Below are 16,552 nucleotides of genomic sequence, written 5' to 3'. Positions count from 1 at the left end.
TCTGGCAGTTGTAGAAGTGAAGAAAAGTGTAACTGAACTATATATCATTTGTCACTATTCTGTTTTGTTGTGCTATTTAAACTGAGCAATAAGCAAACACAAATCAATACGTATCTGCTGCTAATGTGGATGAACAGACAAAATGTAGTCAAAAGCATCCATAACAAGATGTCTCACAGGACTGGTACTTTTATATGCTGTTAAAAAAATCAGGTGAAATCTTGGTCTTATTGAAAACAGATTGGATTTAACCCCAGAAATATTTCCCTTTTTCCAGTCCCACCATGGTAATAGGGCTAGAACTCTTTTGTTTTTACTATCCCTATCCATGGAGAAGTGTGTGCCCATGTCTTCTCCTTCTTTGGATTCTTAGAAGAAATCACAGGCAAATTACTTCTTCCCCTTCCCCTCACCTTTTATTAGAGACAGATAAACAAGACATGTTGGGCAGACTTCAAAACAGAAACTCTGCTTGGATTCAGCTTAGTCTTATCAAGCTTCTCTTAAAGTTGTTTTCAGTTCAGTTTCCCTGATCACTGAAAGCAGCCGAGTTCAATAACGTGGAACACAAGTTGGTCAATAAAACAGATCTTGCTCTGAGCTGTACATATGCTCACAGCAGAACATATGTATGCATGAGTAGCAAAATGAAGGTTAAGATTTATTTTTGAAATAAGCTGCTCAAATATCTATTATTTTAAATTGTGAATTTAAATATATTGACTTGAAAAGGCCATCATGAAATGTACAGTCCTAGGGAGAAGGGCATATGAACAGTGGTAAGTATAACAGACAAGTAGGATGACCTAACAGTGAAACATGAGAACTAACCAGTCAAAGTTCCCTGATCAGATTAAAGGGAAATTAGCAACATACAACTACACAAATGATTTGGAGTCACCAGGGCAAATAGTTTCAACCCTACACAAGGCAACTTCAAGATGATGGATTTCCTAGAAAAAGGACAGATCCAGTCACTCTGGATTTCAGTAAAGCATTTGATATGGCTCCACCTGAAAGTACAGTGAAACTGAAGTGGATGGGGATTAGTACAATTGTAACACAGGTCTGAATCTGGCTAAAGGGGAGATGATGACAACACACTTGCATTGAAAGGAGAAGTACCAGGGAAGAGGATCAAGGTTCAATATCAGGAAAGACTGCATTTAATATTTGTATTAATGGCTTTGGTACAAACAGCAGGAGCGTGCTAATAAAATGTGTTGGTGTACCAGGTTGGGAGGCATTGTGAAGGCAGAAAAGGATAAGAGAGTCACACTGGAAGAGCTAGATGACTGTGAAAACTGAAGGACTATGAGGATGACTAGGGGTATGGACAGCCTGTCTTATTAAAGCAGGAGATAAGGGCTCAGCTTGTTTAGACTAGTAAACACACACCAAAATGAGTTAGGATTGCTCTGGATCAGGGCTGTCCAACTGGCAATATACAGATTGTGAAGGGTTAAATTTTAGCACCAACAACAACCAGACTCTCCAGGCTCTGGGTCCCTCTCACTTCCTTTGGTTGTTGTTTCCTGACCCTGACTTAGGGGTCATGGGCAACTGGTGCCACCTTAGTCAGGGGGAGCATGTGCCTCCCCAGTGACCAGTCAGAGACCAGGAGGAGGGGAGGGTCCCCCACAGCCAATCTTGCTGACTGGGGGAGGGATACCCCCACAGCAAAACTGCGCTGTTCCCAGAAGTGGCCATGGCTTACATGCCTGACGCCTGAGTGGGGAGCGCAGCCTGACAGGGGATGCACCAGCGCTCTCAGGGGGTGCACGCACATCCCCATGCATGCCTTACATATCGCCACTGTTAGGGGTAAAGCACTGTGGAAATTCAGGGAACCAAGAGTAAGCCTCAGGCCCATGGTGCAGCGGGGGTGAAGAGGCAGGCACGACCACAGGAGCACGGTGTAGCAGTGTGGCACCCATGTGGGTGTGCAGTTTAGTGGTGGGGAGGGTCATGGGCATGCAATGAAGCAGTGGTGGTGGGCAGTTGTAGGCACATGATGTGGGTGGTTGCAGGCAAGTGATGCAGTGGTGTTGGGGGATGGGAATCCATAGGGTGTGCAGCCAGGGGCCAAAAGGAGGGTGTCATGTCTTGCCTTGCTATATCATGTAGGATGTGTAGCCATTAACTCCTTGGAAGATGGACATTGGATGAGCATACTGGGGTTGGAGTGGAAAGATAAATACCAGAGAGGGAAGAGAGCAAGATACACTTAAGACAATGTTGCCACATAAGCAATGGATATAAACTGGCCAGGAATCCATTTAGGCTGGAATTTAGAAGATAGCTTCCAACTATCAGAGGAGAAGCGTTCTAGAAGAGCAGGCAAGAAACCTACCTAATGTTAAGGTGGGTCTGAATCCATTATGAAATATATTATATTTTGTCAGGTCTTGATATAGCAGGGGACTGGAATCCATGAATAAAGCCCTCTGTGCTACTGGTAGTTTGCCTTCCTAACAACACCCCACCCCCCGCAATATTTAGTAGAGGCTAATATCTAGTAGAGATACTGGCTTCTTAAAGAAAGTGACAATACTGAGGCAGAGACATAAAGGTAAAGATATCAGCTAAGCTCTCAGGAAAAAAAGGTGTACCACTTAAAAAATTGCTTTTGGATTATTTTAAAGAATACAGTATAATTCATAGTGTCATTTTAAAATCCACCTCTGTATTTTTCTTTTAATACATAACAATTTAAAATAAAGTTATTCTGTTTTATTCAGGTAAGAACATTGTCATATTTTTCCATAAATGCAATATTTATTAAACATGAAAATAATAAGAGAACCCAGAACTAATTTATAAAAGTATACATTTTTATACAGCTGCTCTCTGAGTGTATGAAATCCCAATCCCTTCAGTCACATAACCACTGTTTAAAGAAATTTTCTTTTTCCGTTGGCCATGTTAATGTATATGTAATATTATAGAAGAAGTGGATTGTCTGCTGAGATATATATGCTTAGTTGGCCCGTGCCAAGCGGCTAGTATTCACTTCAGAATTGGCCGATTCGGGGGACAGTGAATCGATTTGGTGGTTTGAATCACTGTCCTAGATGTATTTGGCTGAATCTGATTCAGAGATTCAGCCACCGCTGAATTGGCCGAATCTCTGAATCAAACAGGCCCCATCTCCTGCCCACTCTCCCAGCTCCATCAATGGCTGCCCTGCCTAGCCCCAGCATCCACGCAGCGTGGGGCAGTGGGGGGTAGTGGGTATCCACCTGGCAGGAGCTGGAAAGTGCGGGGCAATTTTTGTTGTTGTTGTTGTTAAGAGCCGGGACGCTGGGGCCAGGTGGAGCAGCCAGACAGGGCTGGGAGAGTACTCAGGATGGCTGGGGGGAACCTGGCAGGGGTCCTCCCATGGTCCCCTCCCCACTCCTTAGCTTTCCTCAACCCCTACTTACTGCCATAGAGCCTGGGTCCAGCTTCCTGCAGTGGTGAGCAGGGACTGCCTGAACGCCAAAGCTCTATGAATCTTTTCCAAATCAATTCAGAGACCTTTGACTCAATTCAGACCTTTTTATTGGTCTCCCAACTCAGTTCAGATTCAGAGATTCGGCCGCCGAATGGTCTACATGTTTGTCACTCAACTGTGATTAGATCAGCTCTTTAGCTCATTAAGACAATCATGTCTCCTCTTGTACATCAGTGACTGGTGATTCAATTCAGAGCATGAAAAAGATATTTATGAAAGAGAACCAAAATATGATTTAATATGTCTGTTAGAATACTGGTTGCTTTCATGCCATCACTTCTATGACAACAACTTCCAAAGACTTGAGTGAAATTGATTTTTAAATGTCATATAGAGGTAAACTACTTTTTTCTCCATGACAAATTGTAATGAATATGGCTATTTTCCATGAAATGTTAGGTTTATTGAAAAACAAGTTGTCAAAAATGTTTTGAGGAAAATTTTCAAGTATCTGAACATCATGCAATTGTTTTATAGCTGTGAATTTGACAGGACTGTCATTAAGGTCCATCAACAAGTATTGATTTTCAGTGTCTTAGCATCTAAATTGTTTAATCTGATTTGTTCTAAAACTTGATATCACTTTAGCTTTCCTGAACTTGGTTCTTGCACATGGTTACCAGCAATTCCAGGGTACATGCCAGACTTCAGTACGGAAAACAACACTCCTACAGAAGAGGTCCGATTGATCTAGAAAGCCAAACATAATGGGCACGCACGCTCTTCCATCAATACTTTACTGTATTTTCTTGCATACAACATTCACCTCCTCCCCACCCACCAAGACTGCAGTGCATGCATTAAGAAAGGAAGCTGATTTTCTGACCGAGACAGAAACACCCTGCTTTGATTCCTGCTCCAAAATACAGCAACAGCAACATTACTATTTATGCTGAAGTATGCAGCTACTATTGAGCCTGCACTTTAAGGCTACATGTTATGGGTTCATACACAGTTAGCATATACCACTATTTTTAAACTTTTGCACAAAGACACTTGTATTATTCTAGGCACAAATTTGTTCTTGACTGCAGGCAAGCAGCTGGTATGCCTGCTCTCTTTTTCACATGTATTTGTTATAATAAAGTGGTCTGCTTTATTGGTGCAGGATGGAGTATTGGCTGCTAGCATTTTAATAAAGCTGCAAGATTTCAGTCACATGGACTTCCTGACTCTTTACAAACTGCATAATCACATAAGGCCTGTCACCACATAAAAGTGAAACTACTTAGTTTAACAGTACTTGAATAAAAAAAAAATAAAACCACATTACTGGCCACGTTACAGCTTTATATTAATCATTCCTTCATACTGCAAAGATGGATATGGACACACAATGCATCCATTATTTTCCTTGCTCCCCTAGATCCTGCTACAATGGCATGTCTACATGAGATGGTGACTGTGCAATAGCCTGATACTACTGCACAGTAGTGTTGTGTGGCAAAAACCATGATGTGACATTACTGTGCAGTAGTATTAGGCTACTGTACAGTAGCATTACAAGAAATCAGCAGGGGTGATGTTGGGGTGGGGGTCTGCTATAGAGCAGCAGACCAGAAGAAAGTGGTAGATGAGGCTTTCTTCAAACAGCTAGCAGAAATTTCTTGATAACAGGCCCTGGTTCTCATGGAGGACTTCAATCACCTTGACATCTGTTGGGAGGGTAATACAGCAGTGCACAGACAATTCAGGAAGTTTTTAGAGAGTACTAGGGACAACTTTCTGGTGCAAGTGCTGGAGCTGCCAACAAGGGCCCAAGCTCTTCTTGACCTGCTGCTCATAAAGAGGGAAGAATTGACAGGGAATGTAGTAGTGGATGGCAACTTGGGCAGCAGTGACCATGAGATGATAAGAGTTCAGGATCTTGAGGAAAGGAAGGATGGAGAGCAGCAGAGTAAGGACCATGGACTTCAGAAAAGCAGACTTCGACTCGCTAAGGAAACTCATGAGCAGGATCCCCTGGGAAGCCAGACTGAGGGGGAGAGGAGTTCAGTAGAGCTGGCTGTACTTTAAAGAAGCCTTAGTGAGAGTGCAGGAACAAACCATCCCTATGTGCAGGAAGACTAGCAAGTATGGCAGAAGAGCAGCTTTGCTTAGCAGGGAACTCTTGTACCTTGATTTTAGCAAGGCTTTTAATGTAGTCTCCCACAACATTCTTGCAGGCAAGCTATGAATGAACTGTAAAGTGGACAGAAAACTGGCTGAAGCATCAGGCTCAGAGAGTAATAATCAATGGCTTGATATCTAGTTGGCAGCCGGTATCAAGTAAAGTGCACTAGGGATCAGTTCTCGGGCTGGTTTTGTTTAATGTCTTCATCAATGACCTGGAAGATGGCATCCTCAGCAAGTTTGCAGATGACATCAAGCTGGGGGGAGTACTAGATATGCTAGAGGGTAGGGCTAGGATTCAGAGTGACCTACATAAACTGGAGGATTGGGCCAAAAGGAATCTCATTAGGTTCAACAAGGACAAGTGCAAAGTCCTGCAGATAGGGTGGAACAATCCCATGCACCAGTGCAGGCTGGGGGCTGACTGGCTGGGCAGCAGCTCTGCGGAAAAGGCTCTGGGAGTTACAGTGGACAATAAATGGAATATGAGCCAGTGGTGTGCCCTTGTTGCCAATAAGGCTAATGGCATACTGGGCTGTACTGGTAGGTGCTGCCAGCACATGACTTCTGAGGAGAGGCTGAGGAAACTGGGCTTATTTAGTTTAGAGAAGAGGAGACTGAGAGGGGACTTAATAGCACCCTTCAACTACCTGAAGTGGGGGTTGAAAGAGGATGGAGCTGGACTGTTCTCAGTGGTGGCAGATGACAGAACAAGGAGCAACAGTCTTAAGTAACAGCCAGGGAAATTAAGGTTATATATTAGGAAGACTTTTCTCACTAGGAGGGTAGTAAAACACTGAAACAGGTTACCCAGAGAGGTGGTGGAAGCTCCATCTTTGGGAGTTTTCAAAACCCAGCTAGACAAAGCTTTGGCTGGGATGATCTAGTTGGGGATAGTACTGCTCTGAGCAAGGGGTTGGGCTAGATGACCTCCTGAGGTCCCTTCCAACTCTAACTTTCTATGATTCTATGAAAAGGTGTTTGCCAGTGCTATCGTGTGGTAACTTGGGTTACTATGCATTTATTTAGTACATGCTTATACAAGTACTAAATAAATGTACAGTAACCACAGTGCAGTAACGTCTCATGTAGACATGGCCAGTGAGGATGAATGCACTTTCTGTCTGCATACCTGAAAGCCACCAGCATTCCACATTTGTTCCCTCTGCAAGTAGATACCTCAAGCCTCACAGATGTTGTACAAGGTGCAGGAGGCCACAGCAGTGTTGACGGTATTGGTCATACAGGCATCCAAACAGCTTTGTAGGTCACCAGCATGCACCTCATTGTTCTGCAACCGCCAAGTATCAAATCAACTTTCTATTGCTTAACCCTCTGACATCAAGGTATGATTTCAGGAGCCATAGCAGAAACATATGGGCAAGGTCTCCTGAAGTAACAGAGGGCACAGAGACCCTGTCCATAACATAATTACAATGGAATAAGGCCCCTGCTCGTTTCAACCAGTTACAAGATTCTCAGTACCTTGGATTCTCACAAATCCATTCCTGCTATTTCCCACATTTGTGTTCATTAATCTGTCGCTGTGGTCAACTGAGGCTTGTAGAAGAATGAGCAGTATTCTTTTCAGCTAAAATTCTTGCTCCTTCTGATGGACAAACTAGAAGCAAATGTTTGCCATCATCTGGGGCAGCCAGATTTTTGTTGTGTTGCTTATACCTCCCTCCCCAAGTAAGTAAAAGTCACCTGGCAAACCTGGACAACTACAAGCCTGATTTGAGCTGCCAACACTAAACTCATTTATAATTGGTCTGTAGCAGTCTGAGTTAACCAGCTTCTGGAGGTCAGCCTGGTTTTGTGCTAGTATAGCCTTTCTCAAATTAATGTTTTGGTGCTAGAGCTCTTTGCACTGCTTCATGAACAACTCTTTAGTCATGCAGAAATTCTAGGACAACTTTGCAGCCCAAGTTTGCATGACTATATATATATATAACCTCACCAGGCACTGCTAATTAACTTGCACAAGAAGCAGCTGGCTACAAATGAGGCATCAAGTGACCCTTGCAGCACTCACTTTGCCTGTCAATTGTGTGATGAATGATTTCATCTCTGAGTCTTGTCAGATTCTGTTTTAGCTTCTTTTCCTGAAGTGACCCTCAAAGTCTCAACAAATGTCTACTTTGATGCATAAACAATTCACCTGGAAGCAGGCATGGCTCATTCATTCACAGCCATGTTGCAAGAAGCAGAAGCGAGTAGTGCTCAGGGTCAGAGATGCCTCAACTGGTTATGCTGGTGGGCAAAAAAACCCAAAACCTATATCCAAAGCAAACAAACAAAAAACCCACTTCCCAATAGCGATCCAAGGAAAGACGAACTGTCTCACACTGTACTAGTAATCATTTCATCAAGTGTCTGAAGTACCAAGAGGATGGGTTCAGCACCACTAAGGACACAGGTATTATGTACAGTACAATGATATGGACTCTACATTTGGTGGGCCAAAATAACACAAGTGCTTCTGTAAAAGAGCAAGTACATGGGTACCATCTCCAATGAAGACAAATCCTCAGAAGTGGAGAACAATATTGTGAAATTCACCGATACCGTAAAACTCAGGTGTCCTAATTTAAAAAGATAAATTTCAGGGTTCCCTGTGCACAGCTCTATGGGATTCAACACATATTTTAATATTGAGGATTTCTCTTAGCATAAGGTAGCTCATGGATAGTACAATGACCCTAAAAAATGGGTTTTTCTGCAGCATGCTGGCAGAGGGAGATGTAGTCATAGCACTGTAAATCTCTGGCTCACTGAGGTTTCTGCAACAGCCCAAAGAAAACTGGAAAACTTAGGGTATGTACAGACATTACACTTAGATCAATCTAACTAGAGTTAGATTGACTGAGGTGCTGAACTGTACACAAGTTTGGGAAGTTAGATAGGTAAAAACAGCTGCTCAATCCAACTTAGTTCACCCTTGTGCAGATCTTACATTTAGGGTCAGGCTGATCTAGGTGCCAAAGTGTACAGGCATTTGGGAAGGTTAGATCAGGAAAAAAATGGCTTCCCCAATCTCACTTGAGTTCACTAGGTAGATTGGGCTAACCTGTGCAAGATCTAAACCAAATGTGTGTACCAGCACAACCCCGGATGGACAGCCTCCCCACCCTTCACCCCCTAAGGCTTGCCAGCTTGCCTATCCACCCCCAGACCTCCAACCCCCCCCATCACTGACTTATTTAGATTGTGGTCCTAGCATGATGCCCTGCACCAGTGAACATGTGCACATGTGATACATGATCCACAATTATGTGGCTTAAAATGAGCCATGTGATTACAGATTCTGGGAATATGTGTACATGATCACAGTGCAGTCTCAGTACTGGGAAAGCCCAGCTATTCACCCCAGCCCTGGGACTACACTTTTCCTTCCCTCGCCCTCCACCCTGACAGGACTATCTTTAGCCCTCTGACCCCCCACCCTTGGACAGATAACTCCCCATGGACATACCAACCACCCCCATGGACCTACCAGTTCCCTAATCTTGCAAACGCCCCTCCCTATGACCCTGCTGGCCCCCAATCTCACCACCTCCCTCCCAAAGATCTGCTAGTCCCCCTGATCCTGCTACCAATCTTCCCAATCCCACCAATGCCCCCACAGACCTTGTAGTCCTGCCCCCCAGGGACTCCACCAACTGCTCCGATCCCACCCACCCCTCTCACTGCCCCAACTTATTTAGAGAGGACTTCCAGCACCAGTGAACGTCTGTGCAGCTGGCACCTGAACTAAAATCACACCACTTAAAGTAAATTATGTGACTGCAGATTAGAACATTGGAAAGTCTGTATGTGGCCTTACTCTGTTCCAGACTCATTAATCTGTTTTAATTTGAAAGCAATCAATTTGGCTATTTTTAATTACCAGGAAGCTAAAAAGATTAAAAGAATAAACTTCTTTGTTTTCAGTCACCTAATTTTACAGTTCTTAAATCTAATAATAGCTTTGGCCTTTAAAATGAAATACTGCCATCTGTTACCAAGCTAATTAAAATACTTGCTTTTTAGAAAACATTTACAAAATATTTCATGGTATGAAATTTTCATGAAGGTTTTTTGTGTGCCCTATAACAGCACAGTCAAAGACTGGTGAATTAAAGGCTTACTCTAATGAGACATGGATATAATAGGTGATCTACTCTATCATGTTAATGATTCACAGAAAACCAAAGTGAATAACAGAACTTGGTGGTGTTGCCTTTTTGCCAAGCAGTTCTCTCAAAGCCTCTTTTCTTTACTCCATCATGCATCTGCAGTCCCAGACCTACTTGCAAACTGCTCCAGTATGCATTCTACCTGCATTGTTGTCAAGTATAAGAGGAGGCATTTGATGTAGTCACAGAGTCTCCAAACACAAAGGGAATTTCCCACCGGCTACCTCTGGCAATGCAAAGTGATGTTAGCAGATCAGAAAATCCAACTCTCAAGAATGGAACTTGAATGATGCAACTGTATTGCAGTCATAGGCAGAGGGAAAATATATTATTTGAGGAGGTTGAATGTGCATGTGCTTCTATGAGTGTACACACACAAACACGCACTCCGCAACCAGCAGGTAAGGAAGGGGTGTGGGGGGGGGACAAATCAAGTCCCCCCAGTGAGTGATGGAGTGGGGGAGAGGCAGGGGCAGGGCATGTGGTGAGATGCTTAGAGCCTGGGTGACTAGTCCAGCATCATGGGGGGGCTCCTGCCGCTGTGTGCACCCCGGGGGAGGCACAGCAGGCACATGACCCCTGGATTTGTGCATGGGGCAGAGGTGGCCTGCTGCTGCATATTGGGTGCTGCACCTCACTGCCACTGCCTGGCGAGTGCTGCGATGCCACATGTCTGCCACCAGGCAGACAAGGGGTGTGGTGCACAGTGCACATGGCAGGCACATGGTTGCACATTGTGCCACTCCTGGGGCAGCAGCAGCAGGGTGCAGAATGCAGTGTGCAGTGGCAGCCCACTTCTGCCCCACACCCAAATCTGGGGGTCACGTGCACACCCTGCCTCTGCCAGAGTGCATCCAGCGATGGGAGTCTCCCACACCCCTGGACGAGCCGCCTGGGCTCCAACAGTCCCACCATCCACCCTGGCCCTGGGGCCCATTTACCCCTGTCTCTGCCCCACTGCCTCACTCACCATGGGGGCCTCGATCTGCACCCCATACCCCTATCCCTTCACAGACCTACTGCCCGCTGCCCGGCTGCTGTAGGATGCAGCTGCATGTCTGTCTGCATGCACCCCTCCCCTCTCATTGCAGGCGTCCGGAGCCCCCACCCAGGCTGCCTTGCAGCCTTCTGCATTGCCACCACTGCCCCTCATTTGGAGGGGCTAAGCCCTGTGAGCCCTGGCCTTCTGCTGCTTATGATTACGGTATTCAATGTCGATGAGATGGCACATGTCTAAGGGCAGAATTGGGGTTGTTTGCATTAAAGCCTACCTTAGTTTCATAGCATCATTAGTGTTTTCTGGGTTTTCACTCAATTTTTAAATTACTTGGTGAATATTGAGTGGGATTTTCAAAATACATTTGGCATGGACATAATTCAAATTTACTGGAATTTTACCACCGATTCCCAAGGGTGAAAAGTAAGGCCAAAAGTGTGGGGTTTTTTAAAAAATGTTACTCATTGGGCTTTCTCCATATTTAATTTACTATCTTGAAGGCTTAAGCCAGAGGTGTCTGACCTGAGGTATGAATGCTACAGGTGTCATGTTCAGCTGCAAGCAGTTTGGGATGCAACAGATGCAGGGCAGGGAGCAGGCAGAATACTCGCAGATCAGACAGGGAGGAGATAGATCAGAACGATGGATCAGGCATGGGGAAGAGAGCAAAGCAATGGACCAGGCAAGAGAAGGGAAGTGGAACAGCACTAGGGAAGTGGTGGGGTTCACCATGGGCACAGATGGAAATGACAATTTTTGTCCCACCTGGCCACAGAAAGCTGTCTATAGACCAAACAAGTGCACAATTGCAGACCACTTAAAAAATGGCCAATCAGGTGGAAATAGGAAGGTCTCATTGCATGAGGGGTCAGCTGAAGATGTTTCAAAACAGAGCATGTCCATAACTTCTGCCTGTGCTGCCTGCCAGCCTCAAGCTGTTTTCAGAAAGGAAGGGAAGAAAGGGAACAGAGGGAGTTTGGTCTGGGGTTTTTCAGCCTCTGCTGGAGGGTGCGGCAGGCATATTAGAGCTCCTCTGAGGTGGGAGGAAGCTTCATTTCACCCACCCCAACTTCTAGCACTGGTTGAGGAACCCCTAAAGTGAGCTCCCCTCCTCCCTTTCCCCCTTCCCATTGTGAAAGAGGGACAGGCTGGGAGAGAGGAGGAGCCATTGCTAGGGGAAACTAGCTTTAGGCTCACACCCAGCAGCTAAATTCCCACCCCCCTGGAATCAACAGTGAACTTCTGTTTGGTCCAGGGGCTCACAGTAACTCACAACACTTTCTGCAAAGTGTTCTCAGTTACAGCTGGGAGCTGCGCTTCTGTCTGCGCCCCTTGTGGCATGCCTGCCAAAAACGTTGCCCCCACTGACTTAAATCTAAGGCCATAAATAGTCAGCAGAAGCTGAGAGCTAGACCGTGAAAGGCCAAAGGAGAGATATAGTTAAATGCTTCTCATTCCATGAAGAAAAAAACAAAATAAATCAGTAAGAAAGCAAACCAAGTATCCCAAGCATAAAGCTAAGAATGAGTGTCTTTTTATGCCTTTGGGGGAAAATTATATATATAATGAAATTAATTCCATTATAAAATGTCCTTCCAAAACAAGAAGCTTTAACCCTTCAACTGAAGTTAATCCATTTCGGGACTTTAAAAAGTAAACATTTGCATTCCTCTGATGAACAGATAGCTTTCAGAGAAAGATTCCTTTTCTAAACTATTTGGACCATCTATAATTATACACACCACCTCATCACACTTTATTTATATCACACAAATTCACTAAGCATTTAGTTTTAAAAATTCAATCCAGGAAACTCTTGGGTGAAATGCATGCCCTTTAACAACCATTAGCTAACAGCAATATGACTATTGATATTTCGTTAGAACATTTAAGGAGATGAAGAATGTTTTTTATGCCCAGCAGTCGGGATTAATTAGACAATACGATAAATTAAAAGAATATTTAATGACCGGGAAGGTTGTCCTATGAATATTTTATCATCAAATAAACAATCCTCACTGCCTAATATATGAAAATATTACTTGTGGTCTCATTTATAAGCTATTTATATAGCACACTTCAGATTGGGACTTTTTATAAGTTATAGCTACACTAACATAGATCTACTAGGTAATTTTATCTGAAGTTTTGCAAAACATGTCAGATGAGAAATCCATGGAACTGAGCAGAAAAATCTGAATATTTCAACTATGTCAACTCTCAATACTGAAAGCGTGTCAAACTTAAACAGCAACATTTGTACTTCCTTTTTCAAATAAATTGAGCTCTAAAACCAAATTTGGACTTCCAATTTTCAAAAATTGCTATGGGAAAAGAACCACAAGAAATGAATATAAATCCAAAATGAGCCCTTTACCTGTCTGAAAATGAAGACACACATACATAGCCAATGGAAGGGAGAGCATGTTACTAAGGAAATATATAAAAGGACAAAACCTGGAAAGCAAAGACAAAAAGTCTGTTACAACTGTCAAGAGGAATTAAAGAGAACAAGAATAGATTCTACAATATGTCAGATAAAAAGGAAAGATCAAGGAGAATGTGGGCGCAGACAACAGGAATGATGAAATATTTTGCCCCTCAGCTCTGGAACTCTCTCAACATTGAGGCTCATCCTGGACACCTTCCAGAAGCACTATGAGACCTGGCACTGGCACTTATCAGGCAAGCTAAGTTGGAATGTTATTTGGGGAGGGGGAGGGGTGCAGGGTTTGCTTTATAATTTATTTTAATACTTTATTGGTTTTGTGAGTTATTTTCTTTCTGCTGATTTCTCGTTTGCTTGTTTTGTACGTTTTTTTGCTGTCTTCTGCATGTTATTTAGCTGGTTAACTGTGCAATTACCTTGAAACCAGATACACCTGCAAAGTAGTTATCACACAATAAAAAGCTCCAACCAGCTATCAAGTTAGACCTGGAAAACGTGTACTAACTTTATAGCTGGCTGCTATCAAGCTTTAATTTGCACATGTAGCAAGGTCTCCTTGTAGCTGACAGCCCTGTTAACTGACAGGGCGCTCCTAGCCACAGGGGTGCACCCTGCCCAGCTGGGGCTGGAAGTCCTGCAACTGAGGGGACCCTCAGGCCCAGCAGCTGCCACCTCTGGCTTCCAGCAGTACCCCACAGTTGCCAAAACTCAGAGTCCCACAACTGCAGATGCTGGGTCCCCACAGAGGGCCTCCCAGTGCTGGGATCCAGCTGGGTCTTGGCAGCTGTGGGGCATGGCAACAACTGGGACCCTCTCCTTGGGGCTGGGAGATCACAGCAGCAGTGATCTCCAAGCCCCAGAGGTTTCATGTGCCCCTAAGCCACATTATGAGAGCAGTGATTTCTCCCAGCAGTGGGGAGTTCACATACCGCTGAGGCTGGGAGATCACAGCAGCTGCATCTCCTGGCTATGGAGGTGTGTGGGGTGCCTCCAGGACTGGGAGCCCCTCAGCTGAGGGGGCTCTTGGCTGCAGGAGCTTGCTTCTTGGCACTGCAGGGGAAGCATGGCATGGCAGGAGACATGATTGTAGGGATCATGTATTAAATCCTGTTGCACCTTTACCTGTAAAGGTAGAGGGGGATGGGGGCTAATAAATAAATAAATAAATATTAATAAAAGATGCAAAAGATGAGAAGCTGTTCAATATCTTCACAAGAAAATAACTAGCAACATTAATGAAGGCAAGGAGAGGAGCTTAATATCATGATAAATAAAGAATACAGAGATTTTTTAACATATTGGAATGAATTTAAGTTAAGGGTTAGTAGAATTTATCCCCAGCTGTGAACACATAGCAATAACTGGCAATAATATCTACCAATTAATGGAGGACAGGTGGGTCCCAGATGACTGAAAAGGTTTCTAACTGTAAGAACAGTGGGACGAGGCAATATGGCGTCCTGAGAAAGCTGTCAGTCCTTGAAGGTTTTCAGGAAGATATCTGGGACTCTCTGGGATGGTTTATGAATAGCAAATCCTACCTCTGCGCAGGGGACAAGGTTTTGAACCCCTTCTTAAGTCTATAAGGCTAGGGACAGACATCAAAAAGCCAGAGCCGGAATTGATTCAGTCTTTGCAGGTTACTCTAACCTGCAGAGAATAAACTGGTTTGCAAGTGGATAGACATTCAGCACACGCCTGCAGTGGCTCAAGCTAGAGCAGCCCTCCCTTCCACAGGGAAGCTGAGCTGAGTGGGGGCGAGGGCGAGGGCAAGGGCAGGCCCCAGCAGGCCTGTCCCTGAAGCTCCCTGACAGTTGGGAGCCATCCGGGCACGCAGAGGGGAACTCTGCCAGGAGTGGAGGGAGGGAGCCCTGTCCCCTGCTGTGAGTGTGAAGCTGCAGGCACAGCATGGAGCCACGATAGAGGCAGCCAGCACTGCACTGGGGGTGAGGAGCGCAGACTTGTGCAGCCTGCCTGGCTGCTTCTATTCCCAGGACTGCACCGTGCCTGCAGCTCCGTACTCACAGAGGGGAAGCCCCGCACTGGACTCTGTGGGGAAGCAGGAGGCAGGGCTCCCTCCACACCCAGCAGAGTACAGGAACTGCACACCAGGGACTAGGGAAGCAGCTGGATCCGGTTTGGGGCTTCCCACACTGTAGGCCGAGGCTCAAGTATAAGGCAGGCTCCACTCCCTCCCTCCCGTGCATCGCTGGCTGAGGCTGCGCCTGTGCCAGGCATGAGTGCCCTGACCTCCCCACCTGCTGCTGCTGCAGTGGCTGCATACCATGGGGGGAGTGTGTTGGGTTCCCTACAACCCCCACCCTGCCTCACACCCCACACCCTGCCCAGCCAAGCTCTGCGCTTCCGCTGCCCCTCTGGAGGGGGAAGAGCTCCTGCCAGCGTGGATCCCCCCCGCTGCTCTGGGGTCAGGCAGCATTGCATGGAGCACGCCCTCCCAGCCCCACAGTGACAAGGAGGGAAGGGGAGGAGGAGGAAGAGTTGCCATCCAGTGCCCCACAGAGTCCCCCTCCCCACCCTGGGAGGAGGAGGAGGAGGAGGGGGAAGAGTCCCTCCCAGCACGGCACAGACCCACTATCCCAACACTGTGGGACAACATACCCAGCATGGACCTGTTAAGGGGAAAGGGGCAGGGAGAAGGGTTCATTCCTCCCTCCATCCCTTCCCTGCAGCTGGGGTCTGCCAGCTCCAGGGACTACCGCTGCAGCTGCCTCCCCTCTGATCCCTAGCAGACACACTGACCACACCTGAGGTGGGGGAAGAAGGGAAGAATTAACCCCTTTCCTGCCCACTTTACCTTACCGGGATCAAGCCAGTCTGTGTCTCTGCTAGGGCTGGTCCCTGCTCCCTCTAGAGAGCAGAGGGGCAGGGGAAGCCCTGCAGCTGGAGCAGAGAGCCCAGCCCAGCCCAGAGAGCATGCTGGGATGCTCGGGGTGTCTGGTTTATCTTAAACCAGCAAGGGGACTGGGATAGAGATTTAGAGACTGCATAAACCAGTTTGAGCCAAATCAGTTAAGTCTGATACTACGTTCAACCAGGTTTATCTCAAACTGGTTTCAGCCATTTTTACACTGGTTTATGTGCAGTGGACATCTGTTCTGTTACAAGTGTAAACTGGTTTCTGATCACTTAAACCAGTTCATGTGTAATGTCTGTCTCTAGCCTAATTGTCAAAGGTATTTAGCCATCAATAGATTCAGATGCCTGTGAATATTTTATCCATAGTATACTGTTCCAATTCAGCTAAGCATTTATGCGTGTGCTAACTTCAAGCATATGCATAATCTCACTGATCTTAAATG

General features: G+C 45.6%; 1 protein-coding gene across 12 annotated transcripts in view; it reads right to left on the bottom strand.

The window, feature by feature from the left end:
- The window catches only part of ABLIM2 (actin binding LIM protein family member 2), a 270,175-nt gene that overhangs the window by 176,500 nt on the left and 77,123 nt on the right, over nt 1-16,552 (bottom strand). The window lies entirely within an intron of this gene.

This window comes from Crocodylus siamensis, chromosome 2, assembly GCF_052110815.1.
Source record: "Crocodylus siamensis isolate JL-2025a chromosome 2, ASM5211081v1, whole genome shotgun sequence".
Classification (NCBI taxonomy): Eukaryota; Metazoa; Chordata; order Crocodylia; family Crocodylidae; genus Crocodylus; species Crocodylus siamensis.
This window is presented reverse-complemented; position numbering and strand designations above follow the sequence as displayed.